This window comes from Trichomycterus rosablanca, chromosome 18, assembly GCF_030014385.1.
Source record: "Trichomycterus rosablanca isolate fTriRos1 chromosome 18, fTriRos1.hap1, whole genome shotgun sequence".
Lineage (NCBI taxonomy): Eukaryota > Metazoa > Chordata > Actinopteri > Siluriformes > Trichomycteridae > Trichomycterus > Trichomycterus rosablanca.
The window spans coordinates 12,928,930-12,948,002 of NC_086005.1; the positions used below are offsets into that span (position 1 = coordinate 12,928,930).

Genomic DNA, 19,073 nt, shown 5'->3' on the forward strand with positions numbered 1-19,073 from the left:
AGGGGTGTACTCACTTTTGTGTATATATATATACAGTATATATATACTATATACAGTATATATATATATATATATATATCTTCGTCTGTCTATTTATGTATCTGTCTGTCTGTCTATCTGTCTATCTATTTATCCCTCTATTTGCATGTCTGTCTGTCTATCTGTCTATCTATTTATCCCTCTATTTGCATGTCTGTCTGTCTGTCTGCCTACTATCTATCTATCTGTTTGTTTGTCTGTCTATCTATCTATCTATTTATTGATCTATGTATCTGTCTGTCTATTTTTTTATCTATCTGTCTTCCTACCTGTCTATTTATATATCTATCTGTCTATCTGTCTGTCTGTCTGTCTACCTACCTGTCTGTCTATCTATCTATCTATCTATCTATCTATCTATCTATCTATCTATCTATCTATCTATCTATCTGTCTGTCTGTCTATCTATGTATCTGTCTGTCTACCTGTCTGTCTATCTGTCTGTCTGTCTGTCTGTCTATCTATCTATCTATCTATCTATCTATCTATCTGTCTGTCTGTCTGTCTGTCTATGTATCTGTCTTTCTATCTATCTATCTGTCTGTCTGTCTGTCTGTCTATCTATCATTTCTATCTATCATTTATATCTATCTATCTGTCTGTCTGTCTGTCTGTCTGTCTGTCTATCTATCTATCCCTCTATTTGCATGTCTGTCTGTCTTTGTCTGTCTGTCTATCTAGCTATCATTTCTTCCTATTTATCTTTTTGTCTGTCTACATGTCTGTCTGCCTACCATCTATCTATCTGTTTGTCTGTCTGTCTGTCTGTTTATCTATCTATCTATCTATCTATCTATCTATCTATCTATCTATCTATCTATCTATCTATCTATCTATCTGTCTGTCTGTCTGTCTGTCTGTCTGTCTATCTGTCTGTCTGCCTGTCTGTCTATGTATCGGTCTGTCTGTCTGTCTACCTGTGTATCTATCTATCAGTTTGCATGTCTAACGTTTGCTCCACTTCCTTGCCATAAATCGTCTGAATGTAGGGTAAGAACCAGCAAGACCCAGCTCTGCCATGAAATTACCCCCCCCCCCCCCCCCCCCCCCCCTTCCCCTTCGCTCTAAAATCAGCTCTTTAAGTCTGGATTATATTCTATATTCCAGTTGTTCAGTGTTAGAAAAAAATGCTTGTGAAAATTATTACAATTCTAAAACTGCCATGACATACATGTTCCTAAGTGTGTGCAAGCTTGTGAACTTGGGGTTCAGGACACACCCCAGCATCATGAGTGCTCTGGTCTGAAGATTGAATAGATGGTAAAATCTCTTCCACGCTAATGTAGTGGCACTGCTGCTGACCTTGTCATTTCTCTTCGAATGATATTAAATATTATTGCTTGATAAAGTGCTTTTAGTGCAAGGCTGTGTGTTCATACAAAGCTGAGTGAAGTCATTACCCAGGAGACTGTGCTTGGCACCGTAAGTGCTGTAGTATAATACACCACACATGGAAAGCATAATGTTGCTTCTTTTTTTTAAAATGTGGCTGACATTTGCTGCACTGAATTGCTGCCCCAGCAGCCTTCACCTTTTTTACACTATTAGGATAAGTGAATGCGTACGTTTGCATTAGTGAGATGCATTCTGGTTTTTTTTTTTGTGATTTTCAGGGTAACAGTGTAGGGAAAGATCTGGTTCCTGTGGGCTCACCATGTCTGAAGAATTTACTTCCTGGTTTTAGGGACTGAACATTCAGTTCTGCTTCGGCTTAATGGATTTCCCACTAGATTCAAGATACACTATATGGCCTAAAGTAAATGGACACATAACAATGAGCTAGTTGGACATCTTATTCCAAAACCATGGGCATAAATATAGTGTTTCCCCCCACTTTGCGGATATAACAGCCTACTCTGTTCTGGGAAGGCTTTCCACAATAGTTTAAAGTGTGTCTGTAGGAATTTGTGCCTATGAAATAAGCTTATCTATAAAGTCAGGCACTGATGCTGGACAAAAGGTTTTGGCCCACTACTGATGTTCTTTGTTTATTATTAATGCATTTTCCCCCAATTGTCTTCCAATCTAAGGTGCCACAGTGGGATAATCCACTAGCACACCAGCACAGAGATTCTCCCAAGTTCGAATATCAGCTCGGCTGGGCGCCCTCTAGCAGGCACAATTGGCCTGTCTGCTGGGTGGGAAAGACCGGGGTGGGGTGGGGTGGGGTGGGGTTATCAATGCTGTCTAAGGACCTTGGTTGCCCAGGGCGCCTGTATACAAAGTGGAGGAGCGCAGAGGTCGGGGTTCCCAGCAGCGGATTGGCCACGCTAAATCGCCAATCTAGTCATATCCAATTATCTAATCATAATTCTGCTGTAGACCTCCATTCCTGACTGAGGAGAGTCGCAACTGTCACATGCCCCCTCCGATATGTGTGCAGTATGACCCATCTTTTCACCTGACGGAGAGTCACACACCCATCTCCATTATCCCCTGTCTCATTGTGTATAACAGTTATAAGGAAACCCTGTTTAGGCATTGTCTCGCCCCTTTGAGACTCACAGCCAATCAAGAGTCTGTGTAAACACCCGTCCGGCTGCTGGCAGAGCTTAGACACAACTGTTGTTCTGATTTCTTCTAAGGTGTTGCTGCTAAGGTGCCAACTTTAGCGTATCCAATTACCCAATTGCATTATGCTTCCTCTCTACTGATGTTGGTTAAGGAGAGCCGAGACTGACACACAGCCCCTCCAACACATGTGCAGTAGCCGACTGCATCTTTTCACCTGAAAGAGGTGAGTTCATATGCAGAACAGCTTTGTGTACGGAGAGACAGAGACACACCCTGATCAATGCATTATCCCTCGTCTCTGTGCAGGCGCCATCAATCAGCCAGCCAAGGTCATAATTGCATCAGTTATGATAAATCCCCGTCCGGCTCCCACCCTGTATGAACAACAGCCCATCGTTGTTCATGTAGGCGCCCAGCCTGCCAGATGGCAGAGCTGAGATTCGAAACAACAAGTTCGAAATGTCAGCTCTGGTGTGCTAGCGTGTTTTACCACTGCGCCACCTGAGCATCAAACCATGTTTTTATTACCCTCGCTTTGTGCTCTTGGGCACAGTCAAACTATAGCAGAAAAGGGCCTTTCTCAAACTGTTGCCACAAAGTCGATAAAAAAGTCGATAATAATTTTATACACCAGCTAGCAAAGAGTGTGGCTGAAACACCTGAACTCAATACTTAGAAAGGGTGTTCACATACTTCTGGCCATATAGTGTAGTTTTATCTAGTGAATATTTGCATGTTTGATTTAAGTACAGTGTACCAGTGAATCATTGAAGCTGTACTGATTACCCAGCATGCATCTCCAAAGAATAAAACCAAAGCAATAAGCAAGAAGATACTTTTATCTCATCTGTGTTTTCTTGATTAGTCCCAGTGCTTTTGTTATAACTGAGCTTCTCACACTGCCAGTTCCCCCACAGCATGGCTGCTGCTGCCAGTCTCAAACACACACGGCAATTTAGTTTTTTCTTTCAGTCCAATAAAACCTCGCAAAATGTCAAAAATCAAAGCACACAAAAGCACCAAACTAATGCCAAGTTCACACTACATGACTTTTAAGTTGTTCAGATTGCTGTACAGTTCACACTACACAATTGGATCTCTCGCACTCGGGAGTCTTTTCAGTCGTTGTGGTTTTCACACTACACGACTGATCGGCAATAAGGGGGTTTTTACACCACACGATCTACCATCTGAAGGAATCGCAGATGAGTCTGTCTGGTCTCACGAAAACACACGCGAGAAGTGACGAGGGGTTTAATGATACCATGTCCAAAAATGCACGTCAACAATAAGCAAGCGATCAAAGTTGTTTATGCGCTGATGTGCAGCGTTTTTTGCAATGCAGCGTTGGTATTATATATATTTTTTGAGAACGATAAGGTCAGAAATACTGGGTGGCACGGAGGCTTAGTGGGTAGCACTGTCTCCTCACAGCAAGAAGGTCCTGGATTCGATCCAAAGGTGGGGCGCTCCGGGTCCTTTCTGTGCGGAGTTTGCATGTTCTCCTCCGGGTGCTCCGGTTTCCTCCCACAGTCCAAAAACATGCCACCAGGCTAATTGGAAACACTGAATTGTCCTATAGATACCTAGCCGCTAGATGCACAAACCAGTGCATTGTAGTGCCGGTCCCAAGCCCGGATAAAATAGGGAGGGTTGTGTCAGGAAGGGCATCCGGCATAAAAATTGCGCCAAATCAATGCGGATCGTGATCCGCCGAGAGCCGACCCCGTAACCGAATGGGACAAAGGCCGAGGAAGAAGAAGAAGATAAGGTCAGAAATACTATAAGACGTGTGTGTGCTATATTATACCCCTATCCCACGTTTTTACAACTCCTCACTCGCGTTTCCTCTCACCCCGTATTTTGTGTTCTCATTGGCTGTAGTTCGACACCACACTCATCGCCATTCACCCGACTGATCCAGATATTTAACATGCTAGATATTTTTCTCGAGTCGAGCCGCTCGGATCGAGTTGTTGAACAGTTCACACATAGCGATCGAGAGCCGAGTTTCGATCCCCGAGCGAAGCCCGAGTTGCCTCCGAGCTGCCACTTCTAGCTGCGACCAGTCGGTAAGCAAAAATCAAGGCAAAAATCGTGTAGTGTGAACTAGGCATAAGCAAGCAAGTTGACGTCAATATTGTAATTCACATCATAGGTCAACTTCACCCTTCCTCTTTGTATTGCTTATAAATGCAAACATGGCAGATTCCTGTGCTTACCAATGTTTAGATACAGTACTTTCATGGCTAGGGTCCAAATGGTGCATGAAAGACGAGGCAATCTTTATAAACCATTCATTCCTTAGTAGGTTTTATGCAGGACTATTAATATTAGTATTCTCGTCATCATTTTCAGCCCTTCGCACAATTAAATACCAACTAATTGCTTCTGCTTAACCTACTAAAAATTTTTCAGGTGATTAAAAATTGAAAAAAAACTCTGGTGTGTTTGCTTATTTTATTCTCCACAGACGGTTTAGCTACATCATGTCATTACTTATTTAATTTCTCTGAGAAGCAGTTTGACATGGTTCACAAAATTTAATTTAGTGGAACCAATTAAATTGAGTTTAAACCCACAATAAGATTATGGGATTTAAGTTCTTTCACCTGAGTACTGTCATTGAGAAGTAGCTGTGCTTCTGTTAATAATACAGCAGTTTCGTGTTCTCTGTCTTTTTATTATCTGTTTGAATTATACTTGATTGGTGTCACTTTTTGAAATACAGGTTATATAATCAGACATTTCCTAGTGTGCCTAATCGTAAACTCTTTTAAAGACAGAAGGTTACAGAAGTCCACTCACTGTCCACTCTATTAGACACTCCTACCTAGTTGGTCCACCTTGTAGATGTAAAGTCAGAGACGATCGCTCATCTATTGCTGCTGTTTAAGTTGGTCATCTTCTAGATCTTTATCAGTGGTCACAGGACGCTGCCAACGGGGCGCTGTTGGCTGGATATATTTTTGGTTGGTGGACTATTCTCAGCCCAGCAGTGACAGTGAGGTGTTTAAAAACTCCATCAGTGCTGCTGTGTCTTATCCACTCATACCAGCACAACACACACTAACACACCACCACCATGTCAGTGTCACTGCAGTGCTGAGAATGATCCACCACCCAAATCATACCTGCTCTGTAGTGGTCCTGAGCATTGAAGAACAGCATGAAAGGGGGCTAACAAAGCATGCAGAGAAACAGACGGACTACAGTCAGTAATTGTAGAACAACAAAGTGCTTCTATATGGTAAGTGGAGCTGATAAAATGGACAGTGAGTGTAGAAACAAAGAGATGGTTTTAATGTTATGGTTGATCGGAGTACATTATGAATATAGAGTATAAATTTGGCATTTTGACACCAAACACATTTATCCTCCAAGAAAAACAACTTAAAAGGCAGACTGCAATCACGGCAGGATACGTTACAATCGGCCCTTTGAGGGCCACCATAATGCAGATGTGGCCCTCTGTGAAAATGAGTTTGACACCCCTGCATTAAACCATACTTTGGGTCTTCATACACTGTAGATGGGGCGTGGTCATCCTGAGAGAACCTTTCCAATCAGCAATAAATAAGTACCATGATCATTATCAGGTCTTCAGTCAGAAAAACTTTGTATTGATTAATACGAAGTCTTGTGACTCTTTTCTCCAAGATGACAAGTAGACCAAAACCATGCTAGCAAAATATAGTTGTGTTTCCTGCCATGGCTGAACCCACAGCTTTTTCAGTTCTGTGTTGATATATGGTGTGATTGCGTCTGAGAGGATTACACACTCGTCTGTGTTTACAAATCTTCAGTGCTTAACGTGAGCACTTGTACGAAGGCAATCTGGTTTACCCTCTCTTTGGGAGCTCTGATTTAAAGCACCTGTGAGCTGGTCCAGTAAAACATTGCACTTAAGCAGAGATCAATAGAGTCGTCCCTGGGAAAAGAGATTAAATCGAAGAGATGTATTGATGTTTATGTGCTAGAGGTTTAGCACTCAATTCAAACAGTCAAGAGCTCAATAAATGTTATTGTGGGTGAAAGGACCTGAGCATGTCCTCCCAGGAACCATTCTACTGTGTACAGAGAACTCATTTTAATCAGATGTGATTAAAAGCAGCTTGTTTGCATATACTGTTTGAAGAATGTGTGCTGTTTGTTGCCCATGATGCCCTTAGCATGTGAGTTATGTTGTTTTTTGTATTTTGTGAGCTTTTCTAAACCATGTCTTGTGGTGCAAATTGCTTTTCCCATGGTTTAACAGTAGTCTGATTTAAGTAATCTAAGGATTCATTCAATACAAACCCTATTCTCAGAAAAGTGTGAACGTTTTCTACAACCACAAATCAGAAAAAGTTGGGACAGTATGAAAAATGCAAATACAATAAAAATGCAGTGTTCCTTACATTTACTTTGACTTTTGATTGCAGACAGTTTGAACCTGAGATATTTCATGTTTTATCTGCTCAACTTCATTTCACATTCTAAAAAAAGTTGGGACGGGGGCAATTTAGGGCTAGTAATGAGGCGAAAAAACTAAATAATCATGTGATTACAAACAGGTGATTGTAATCATGGTTTGGTACAAAAGCAGCATCCAGGTCTTTGATGAGCAAAGATGATCAGAGGATCTCCAGTTTGTCAACAAATGTGTGAGAAAATGATTGAAATGTTTAAAAACAATGTACCTCAAAGAAAGATTGGAAGGGATTTGCATATTTCTCCCTCCACAGTGCATAATATCATTAAACCATTCAAGGAGTCTGGAGGAATTTCTGTGCGTAAAGGCCAAGCGTGCAAGCTTAAGCTGAACGCCCGTGATCTTCGATCCCTCAGACGGCACTGCATCAAGAACCGCCACTCAACAATATCTGATATAACCACATGGGTGAGGGATTACTTTGGCAAACCTTTGTCAAGCACTACAATACAGAGTTACATGCACCAATGCCACTTAAAACTTTACTGTGCAAAAAAGAAGCCTTATGTTAACCATGTCCAGAAGCGGTGTCAATTTCTCTGGGTTCTGAGGCATCTAGGATGGACCATCACACAGTGGAAACATGTATTGTGGTCAGATGAATCAAAAGCCCAAAAGCCAGGGTCTGTCATGGTATGGGGCTGTGTCAGGGCCCTTGCCAAAGGTCATTTACACTTCTGTGATGGCAGCATTAATGCAGAAAAGTACATTGAGATCTTAGAGCAACACATGCTGCCTTCAAGACGTCATATTCTCCAGGGACGTCCATGCATTTTTCAACAAGACAATGCAAAACCACATGCTGCACACCTTACAAAGGCATGACTGCAGAAGAAGAGGGTACGGGTACTGGACTGACCTGCCTGCAGTCCTGACCTGTCCCCAATAGAGAATGTGTGGAGAATTTTGAAATTAAAAATGACAATGATGACCCCGTACTGTTGCACATCTTAAGACGTGTTTGCAGGAAGAATTATTTATTAATAAATGAAAAGAAGTTGAGCAGATAAAACATTAAATATATCAGGTTCATTCTGTCTGCAATCAAGTCAAAGTAAATGTAAGGAACACTATTTTTTATTATTTGCATTTTCCATGCTGTCCCAACTTTTTCTGATTTGGGGTTGTACAAAATAACAAAATGGCTGTTACCTTTTAATTAAATTCATTGACCTGTAGATGCAGCCTGGCTCTGTTTAATTAGCTAAATTGCATTTGCTCAGCAGGTTGACCAAAAAAGCACAGTTAGGGTAACATGGGGATTTGGATAATGTGCTTTCATGAATTAATACAACTATGTTTTGTTTTTAGTCACATTCACTTTGCGGAGTGTTATTTCTTCATATCTTGTTAGCTATCCTGCCCTCAAATCTCCAGTAGCAGATCTGACATTACATTAGCCACAAAGCTACAAATTACCAGAACCCCAAACTTTCAAATCACGATCGAACCTGAGGCTCTCTATCCATTTTAGATCTGCACTGAGAATATTCCCTATTCTACAGCGAGCATATTATAACATGTTGGCATCTGTTGCCTGCAACCCCACTGGCAACTAATCTGCCCAAGCGCGCTTGCTGCGGAGTCATTATTAGTAATTGCGAGACAATCAGGCTTTATGGGCTGCAAAGCACCGTGACTTACTGAGGAAATGGAGACAGCAAGCGCCTGTTATTTAATTCTCGGGAGATTGGTTGCACATTAAGGCTCGCCTTTGGCGTCTGGCTCACCATGCACACGCCTGTGCTCGGATGGTGCTGATGGTCCTAATAAAGACAAAATGATAATAACCTGGCTGAGGAGGGGGTTATTGTAAACCATACTGAATTGCTTACGGCGGCTGGGTGTAAAAGAGTGTTTGGATACGTAGTATCTTTGTGGAAATATGGGTGTATCTTTAAGACCATATATGGGAAATTCCATTAATATGGGCAGCTTTACAGATATTGTTAGCCAGCTTGCTAATAGGTAGTCTCACAAGACAGGCTGTGCCTTTGCTATGTAAATAAACATGGAGTCAGCTCTAGAAATTTTTTAATTTACACCAACTAGGCATAACATTATGACCACTGACAGGTGAAGTAAATAACACTGATTATCTCTTCATCACAGCACCTGTTAGTGGGTGGGATATATTAGGCAGCAAGTGAACATTTTATCCTCAAAGCTGATGTGTTAGAAGCAGGAAAAATGGGCAAGTGTATTTGAACAAGGGCCAAATTGTGATAGCTAGACGACTGGGTCTGAGCGGTCTGCAGTGGTCAGTATCTATCAAAAGTGGTCCAAGAAAAGAACAGTGGTAAACCGGCAACATGGTCATGGGCGTCCAAGGCTCATTGATGCACGTGGGGAGCGAAGGTTGGTCCATGTGGTCCTATCCAACAGACGAGCTACTGTAGCTCAGATTGCTGAAGAAGTTACTGCTGGTTCTGATAGAAAGGTGTCAGAATACACAGTGCATCACAGTTTGTTACATATGGGGCTGCATAGCCGCAGACCAGTCAGGGTGCCCATGCTGACCCCTGTCCACCGCCGAAAGCGCCAACGATGGGCACGTGAGCATCGGAAATGGACCACGGAGCAATGGAAGAAGGTGGCCTGGTCTGATGAATCACATTTTCTTTTATATCACGTGGATGGCCGGGTGCGTGTGCATTGTTTACCTGGGGAACACATGGCACCAGGATGCACTTTGGGAAGAAGGCAAGCTGGCGGAGGCAGTGTGATGCTTTGGGCAACGCTTTGCTGGGAATGTTATGCCTGATCAGTGTATATTTGACTTGTTTAGAACAACCTGACCGCCTTGTTATTTATTAAATAAAAGTAGTAAAAACATTAAAAAAACAAATGAAATGAGAAAGTGACCTTCATAAATCAGACAATGGCTATAAAAATACACATTTAAAACTGACCTTATCTACTGTTATGGTGGTAAATAAAAGGGTTTTAAACAACCTGTTCTAAACTGTTAACAAGCTTTTCCTAATATTATACTATTTTGCCAACACATACAGTGAGGCAAACATTGTTCCAAATATTATATTAGAATATCATATTAGAGGATGGTAACTTCTGCTGGACCTTTACTTGAAACCTGATTTTATTGTTAAATATAACAAAATATTGTTTTAAATGTGGGCTTGGTGTAAAAAGAAGGATGTTTATACAGAGAATAAGCCAAACCATATTTGAGAGGATGTGATGTTTTGGGGGTTTTTTAAGGTCTTGGAAACTTTACTCTATAACGTATCAGGTAATGAAAATCTAATGATTAAATGAGAATCTGACTAGATCAACACAAAAGTCATGATCTCATATTTTGTTTAAAGGCAAAAGCTATCAAGCTATTGTTTTTTTATGGTGGTTTTGCTGGAGTTTTTCCAAATTTTCTTCTCAATCTAGTTGTATCCAATCACTCGATTGTATTACGCTTCCTCTCTACTGATGCTGATCTCCACTCCTGATTAAGGAGAGCGAGACTGACACACGCCCCCTCGACACGTGTGCATCTTTTCACCTGCATGAGGCGAGTTCATATGGATCAGCTTTGTGTACGGAGAGCCACACCCTGATCAATATATTATTACTCGACTCTGGGCAGGCGCCATCAATCAGCCAACAGAGGCTGTAACTGCATTAGTTATAAGGAGTCCCGATCCGGCTCCCACCCTGTATGAACAACAAGCCAATTGTTGTTCATGTAGCCACTCAGCCCAGCCGGATGGCAGAGCTGAGTTCGAAACGACGAGTTGGTGTTGTAGCGTGTTTTTCCGCTGCGCCACCTGAGCGGCTCATTGTAGTCATTTAATGTGTTTGTGGCATTTATTAAGGGATGTCACTAAGCTTTGGGGAAATTTTAGCAGGCCGGGTTCTTACTGTTTGGGTCTCACTGTGGTTTAGTAAAGTCCTAGAGACTTAAAGAGATTTCTTTGATTCAAGTAGAAACTTGTACTTGATTATATTGCTTGATTTTAATAGTGAGTTCCAAGATGAGCGAAACTCTACAGTACTGGCTAAGATCAGGAAACACACATAATTGTACCACTGTGAGATATGCCTGTCAGTTTGTGTTCTGCAGATATACCCATCTCCCTAAATGCATGCTCTTATCCTGTAACAATAGAAGTATGGGCCTGTCATTATGATTGAATGAGAAGAACGGGCCACTGATCTTGCTGTCTCTGCATATGGAGTACCCCAGCACTTTGTAGAATCCAAAATGTGGATGTAAACAATCTGAGTGTCAGCTCCAAACTGCTTTAACTACTGTAAGTGCACCGGGCCAGTTTAAATAGCCAGAACCAGCATCCATTTGGCTATTAGCAGAGACACAAACACAAACCCATAAAAAATCGCAATTCACTAAAATAATGTCCCCCGCCATCTAATATCCACACTTTCTGCATGTTGCTGTCTGCTGTCCTTATTGAATTTGATTGCCTCATGAGAGCTCCTCCTAAATCCAAACCTCTTCTGGCAGGCAGATGCGCCCACAGCTAAAATTGCCTCCTGAAGTGTACTTTCTTTTAATGCCTGGTGTCGGGCTTGCAGCAGGCTGTGAACACCACATACTTTAATGTTGATTTGGTGCCCAGCCATGAGAACAGAGTGAGTTTAGGAGGCACAGATTATACCATTCTGACAGGGTTTGCTATGTTTTATGGATCAGCGGCCTAATTCCAGGCCTCTCGCTAGTCTGCATTTACCGCATGTCCTGCCGAGTGTCTCTGAAGAAAAAACAAAGGACACGCTGAAAAATGTTTGGGGATGAGAATGAAATGGAAGCAAAACAGTGATTCATGAGGCGCTCGGGGGGCTAAGCAGTCTAAGTCAAGTCAAGTCAAATTTATTTGTATAGTGCTTTTTACAATAGACATTGTCTGAAAGCAACTTTGGCAACCAGTGCCAAGGAAAACCTTAAGAGGAACCAGACTCAGCATGGACCCATCCTCCCTGGGTGGCTTGGAGAATAGTTTGAATGAATTGGATTTTAACAAACCAGAAATACAAAAAATAATTTAAACAAAACATTATAGCAAGAATAGCAAGGAATTTGAGCTCTTCTGTATTTAGTCCAGTCTGAGTTCTGGATATTTTCATTGGAAACATGGCAGATTCCCGTCACATCTAGCAGGAGCAGCATTGTTGGCATGGCAGTCTCAAATTGCAGGCTTTAACCTTAGGTGGGTTAACATGTTTCCATCATAACCGCCTTGGGTAAACAAGAGAAGATGTAGTTAAAATGTGATATGAGGCTGAGTGGGCACATAAACAACGATTGGCCTGTTGTTCATATAGCGGTGGGGTAGTGGTAAGCCGAATAGGGTCTCCTCCTAAATGATGCAACTGCGACCTCTGCTGGCTGATTGATGGCGCCTGCACAGGGGCGGGGAAGGAGTGTGTTGATCAGGGTGTGTCTCTCCGTACACAGGGCTGATCCGCACTAGCACTCGCCTAGTGCAGGTGAAAAGATGCATACGGGTGCTGCCCATGTGTCGGAGAGGCCATGGATTAGCTTCGTTCTTCTCAAATCAGAGCCGAGGTCGGCATTAGTGGAGAAGAAGCGTGATGCAATCGGGCAATTAGATGCGCTAAAAGTCGGGAGAAAAAGGGGAGAAAATGCATAAAACAAAATACAAAAAGGGGGGGATATTTTGCTAGCACACCAGCACTGAGATTCTGAACTCCTCGGTTGGAAACTTGGTTTTGCCACTGGTCGGCTGGGCGCGATTTAGCAGGCACAATCGGCAGTGTCTTCTAGTGCGGAATGACCGGAGTATATGAGTGGGGTCTTCAAACGCTGGCAAGGACCCTGATTAGCAGATAGAGGCACATGTGCAGAGTGCATGGGTGAAAAGAAGGGGTCCGCTAAGGACTGCGCATGGGTTGGATATACCCTCCTCGAATGCAATCAGGGATCCCCAGCAGCGGAAGACAAATTGACTACCCACCTCCCCCACCGTCAACAAAACTGAGTGATTAGACAAGAGAGCCAGAATGACAGCAACCCAACATCCCTGATCACCACAATTTCTATCACCAAGTACCCCCAAGCTCTGCACCTTTGTTTATAGTCAGGGTGGGCAGTTCCAGTCCTAGGAGAAAAAAATAAAAACAGGCACACCCAGAAGCCAACATGTGCCAGCCAGCAAAAATGACAAAACATGAGAGCACCAGACTGCCCAGATCCCAGACCCCCAGGATCGGAGCCACACATCCCTGGTACACAGACACAGTTGGCCGTGTATGAGGGAGAAAGAGCCAGATGGGAAATATGGTGAATGCTCAGCCACAGATGAGATTGTACAACCAGTGGTTTGCCAAAATGCAAAAAGAAATGTTATATATTCAAAATGGGGCTGGGTCATGGTGGCTAAGTGGGTAGCACTGCCACCTCACAGCAAGAAGATCCCTGGTTCGATTCCCAGATAGAGCAGTCTGGGTTCTTTCTGTGTTGAGTCTGTGTTGCTTTTTTCCAGGAGTTTTGGTTACCTCCCACAGTCCAAAGACACATAGACTGAATAATATGAGCTACTAAAAATGCCCTGCAGCATGTGTGTGCCAATACATCACAGGGCATTAAACATTCACTCTTTTATTTCCTACTCACAAACAGTAGTTACTTTTTTTGTTGTTGTTGTGTGTTTGTGTGTGTGTGTGTGTGTGTGTGTGTGTGTAATTTCTATAATTCTGCTGGGTCAAAAATATGCATACAGCACCTTCGATTCAAAAAACGTTGGTGTAGTAAGTTCTCTAATGTCAGAATAGAATAATTTTAATTGACTACAGCTGTACACTGATCAGCCATAACATTAAAACCACCTCCTTGTTTCTACACTCACTGTCCATTTTATCAGCTCCACTTACCACATAGAAGCACTTTGTAGTTCTACAATTACTGACTGTAGTCCATCTGTTTCTCTGCATGCTTTGTTAGCCCCCTTTCATGCTGTTCTTCAATGGTCAGGACTCTCCCAGGACCACCACAGAGTAGGTATTATTTAGGAGGTGGATCATTCTCAGCACTGCAGTGACACTGACATGGTGGTGGTCTGTTAGTGTGTGTTGTGCTGGTATGAGTGGATAAGACACAGCAGCGCTGATGGAGTTTTTACACACCTCACTGTCACTGCTGGACTGAGAATATTCCACCAACCAAAAATATCCAGCCAACAGCACCCCGTGGGCAGCGTCCTGTGATCACTGATGAAGGTCTATAAGATGATCAACTCAAACAGCAGCAATAGATGAGCGATCGTCTCTGACTTTACATCTACAAGGTGGACCAACTAGGTAGGAGTGTCTAATAGAGTGGACAGTGAGTGGACACGGTGTTTAAAAACTCCTGCAGCGCTGCTGTGTCTTATCCACTTATACCAGCACAACACACACTAACACACCACCACCATGTCAGTGTCACTGCAGTGCTAAGAATGATCCACCACCTAAATAATACCTGCTCTGTGGGGGTCCTGACCATTGAAGAACAGGGTGAAAGCAGGTTAAAAAGCATGCAGAGAAACAGATGGACTACAGTCAGTAATTGTAGAGCTAAAAATGGACAAAATGGACAGTGAGTGTAGAAACAAGGAGGTGGTTTTAATGTTATGGCTGATCAGTGTATACACCTCTGTGTGCCCACATTAATAAGACTAATTTGACTGCACACAGTATAAATTATATGCCACAGGGGTCTTTTGATAGAGAAACTAAAATATGGTATGTTATGAATTAGAAGCAGCTAAAACATGGGTAACACTGTCCACAGTCAAGCTAATCTTACATCGCTTTGGGCTAGAAGCTGTCAACCTTCTGAAACCCTCTGCTTCTGTTTTATTTTTGTACATCCGTCATTTTTTACTCAAATCTGTGTTTTAAAGGGGCGAGGAGGTTTGTGTTTTAATCATTCAGTCACATAAATATAGCATTTGCTGATATCATTACGATACGGAGGGACTGCAATGACAAACATTTCCCTTCCCTGTACTGTAAGTGTAGGACATTTCAGTGTTATGTAAATAAAATATTTACTGACTTCAGAAATAAGTTCTCATATACGATACATCCCCTCAGGAGCACGACTGATATTAAACTTCCACAGACAAATAAGAAAAGCATAATATCTCATTTTTCACTGACAGATTACGGAAAGATTTCTGACGTTCGCCCTTAATTGCTCATATGAGACAATGTGACATGTAAAAAATGAAAAACTAAGGAATAATCATAACGCATCCAGTCTCAGGAGAAGCTGGTCGGAACTGCAATCGTTTTGGGACGTGTCTGAGAAAATGATGAGATCTTACGGGGTTTTTATTGAACTATTATTCAGCTAAGATTTGAGTAAATGAATAAGACACATAAATCACCTGGGTGTTGCGTCAGTGTAGTTTGGATATGAAGTTTAGTGTCTGACTCTCAGCGAGAGACGCGGGATTTAAATGTGTTTATACGAGTTCTTTTAGTGATAGTTTATGGATCTAAACACTAGCAGACAGGATTTATAGGGCACAAAAACAAACAAGAAGACAAAAGTAATGATTTGTGGTACTAAACAACTGTACTGTAGATCAGATAAACCATGGTAAAACATTATTGATCTACAGCATTGGTCCCCAACCATGGGGCGGGTCATTTATTACCGGGCCGCACAGAAATAATAAATAATTAGATCGCTAAGAGAGCAATTACATTTCCAAAACTCTTCAGGTGTTATTTTCTTAAATCACCACTAGGTGGGAGCAGTGTCTCATTGCATCGAAAAAAGCTCAGAATTCACATTGCTTTTCCATTCTATAGTTCTTCTATTTTAAATCCTCCTGCCCCCGCCGGTCCGTGAAATTATATCTTATATGAAACCGGTCTGTGGTGCAAAAAAGGTTGGGGACTGCTGTTCTACAGAATTAAAGATATAGAAAACTAAGTAACTGTAATAAACATACAATGAACTAAGAATCTAAGAAGCTGTTGTATTAAGAATCTAAGGTACTAAATAATTAAAGAAACAAAAGTGTGTAAATGAAGAATTTCTGTACTAATGTTTTAAGAATCTAAATAATCTAAGGTACTTTATTTAGTACGGTACTAAATAAATGAATAATACTTAATAAATTAATACAAAATAAATACTAATGAATAAAGAAACTTTAGAAAGAATGTGCTAAGTATTCTTATGTATTAAGAATCTTAAAGAACGTCGCTCAGGTGGCACAGCAAGCTGGAACCAGATCTGGGATCTCAAATCTCAAGTCTCAGCTCTGCCTGCCGGCTGGGCTGAGCGGGTACATAAACAACAATCGGCCTGTTGTTCAGATAGGGGTGGGATTAAGCCAGATAGGGTCTCTCTCATAACTAATGCAATTACAACCTCTGCTGGCTGATTGATGGCACCTGCACAGAGACGGGGACAGAGTATATATACAGTGTATCACAAAAGTGAGTACACCCCTCACATTTCTGCAGATATTTAAGTATATCTTTTCATGGGACAACACTGACAAAATGACACTTTGACACAATGAAAAGTAGTCTGTGTGCAGCTTATATAACAGTGTAAATTTATTCTTCCCTCAAAATAACTCAATATACAGCCATTAATGTCTAAACCACCGGCAACAAAAGTGAGTACACCCCTTAGTGAAAGTTCCTGAAGTGTCAATATTTTGTGTGGCCACCATTATTTCCCAGAACTGCCTTAACTCTCCTGGGCATGGAGTTTACCAGAGCTTCACAGGTTGCCACTGGAATGCTTTTCCACTCCTCCATGACGACATCACGGAGCTGGCGGATATTCGAGACTTTGCGCTCCTCCACCTTCCGCTTGAGGATGCCCCAAAGATGTTCTATTGGGTTTAGGTCTGGAGACATGCTTGGCCAGTCCATCACCTTTACCCTCAGCCTCTTCAATAAAGCAGTGGTCGTCTTAGAGGTGTGTTTGGGGTCATTATCATGCTGGAACACTGCCCTGCGACCCAGTTTCCGGAGGGAGGGGATCATGCTCTGCTTCAGTATTTCACAGTACATATTGGAGTTCATGTGTCCCTCAATGAAATGTAACTCCTTAACACCTGCTGCACTCATGCAGCCCCAGACCATAGCATTCCCACCACCATGCTTGACTGTAGGCATGACACACTTATCTTTGTACTCCTCACCTGATTGCCGCCACACATGCTTGAGACCATCTGAACCAAACAAATTAATCTTGGTCTCATCAGACCATAGGACATGGTTCCAGTAATCCATGTCCTTTGTTGACATGTCTTCAGCAAACTGTTTGCGGGCTTTCTTGTGTAGAGACTTCAGAAGAGGCTTCCTTCTGGGGTGACAGCCATGCAGACCAATTTGATGTAGTGTGCGGCGTATGGTCTGAGCACTGACAGGCTGACCCCCCACCTTTTCAATCTCTGCAGCAATGCTGACAGCACTCCTGCGCCTATCTTTCAAAGACAGCAGTTGGATGTGACGCTGAGCACGTGCACTCAGCTTCTTTGGACGACCAACGCGAGGTCTGTTCTGAGTGGACCCTGCTCTTTTAAAACGCTGGATGATCTTGGCCACTGTGCTGCAGCTCAGTTTCAGGGTGTTGGCAATCTTCTTGTAGCCTTGGCCATCTTCATGTAGCGCAACAATTCGTCTTTTAAGATCCTCAGAGAGTTCTTTGCCATGAGGTGCCATGTTGGAACTTTCAGTGACCAGTATGAGAGAGTGTGAGAGCTGTACTACTAAATTGAACACAACTGCTCCCTATGCACACCTGAGACCTAGTAACACTAACAAATCACATGACATTTTGGAGGGAAAATGACAAGCAGTGCTCAATTTGGACATTTAGGGGTGTAGTCTCTTAGGGGTGTACTCACTTTTGTTGCCGGTGGTTTAGACATTAATGGCTGTATATTGAGTTATTTTGAGGGAAGAATAAATTTACACTGTTATATAAGCTGCACACAGACTACTTTTCATTGCGTCAAAGTGTCATTTTGTCAGTGTTGTCCCATGAAAAGATATACTTAAATATCTGCAGAAATGTGAGGGGTGTACTCACTTTTGTGATACACTGTATATATATATATATATATATATATATATATTCTTTTATTAAATCCCACCTTTTTTAGCTGAAGACTGAGAAAGTCAGGACATTATCACTGAATGACCTACATGCTTGAATGTGGTGCTAGGATCCTGGTAAAAAGCCTTTCCTTTCTTGCCTTGCCTTTTTTGAAATGATCTAATGAACTAACACAGGGGTGTTACAAATCTGAATAGTCTCCATCAGCTTCTTCCATGTATGAACGAATCAGCCGTCTTTGCAGTGTTCTTGCCCAAATTGTACCGTTTTTGGTTTCTTTGTGCTTGGTTTGCACTCATCTTCACAAACAGTGCAGGTTACAAAAGGAAAAATGTAAAAAATGGTGCAAACTGGCTACTGATGAATGAAAACTTTCTAGATTAGCAGTGCTTTTGCAGCAAATTAAAGAAATAGTGGCCACATTTCATGTCAGTCACGTTGACCTGTTTGAATTAGGCATGATCTACCAGTGTGCACCCCTGAACTAAGGTACAAATGAACTAAAATGAGCAAGGATTTAACATACAGATAATTTAAGGAACACAATATTAAGTAAATGAGGATTAGAACTAATGATCTTCAGACTCAATAGACTCCTTAGACTGTCTAAGAAAAAAACTGAGTAAGTCCAATGTAATAGGAAGCAAATGAGTACAGAAAGGACATAAAAGCTGACCTTTTGGTTTAAGTCCTATACAAATCTTGCCTTTGTCTGCGAGGTCAGTGGTGCCATGTTGGCTGAGGTCCATGTTTTACGACTGGCATCAGCTGGCATTACTGCCGAGGTCATATCTCTCTATCGACCTCGCCGCTAATAGCTCATGCTATACATCCCAAGAAATCTCATCTTGGCACATGTTCAGTGACACTGAAAATGCCCTGAGCCATTTGTCTTAGAATGGAGTATTTACAGCGACCTGTCAGACTGTCCCCACATGGGCATCTGATATACCCGATGCATTTGACCCCCAG

General features: G+C 42.0%; 1 protein-coding gene across 1 annotated transcript in view; it reads left to right on the forward strand.

The window, feature by feature from the left end:
• sez6a (seizure related 6 homolog a) overlaps window positions 1-19,073 on the forward strand; it is a 134,576-nt gene that overhangs the window by 70,302 nt on the left and 45,201 nt on the right. The window lies entirely within an intron of this gene.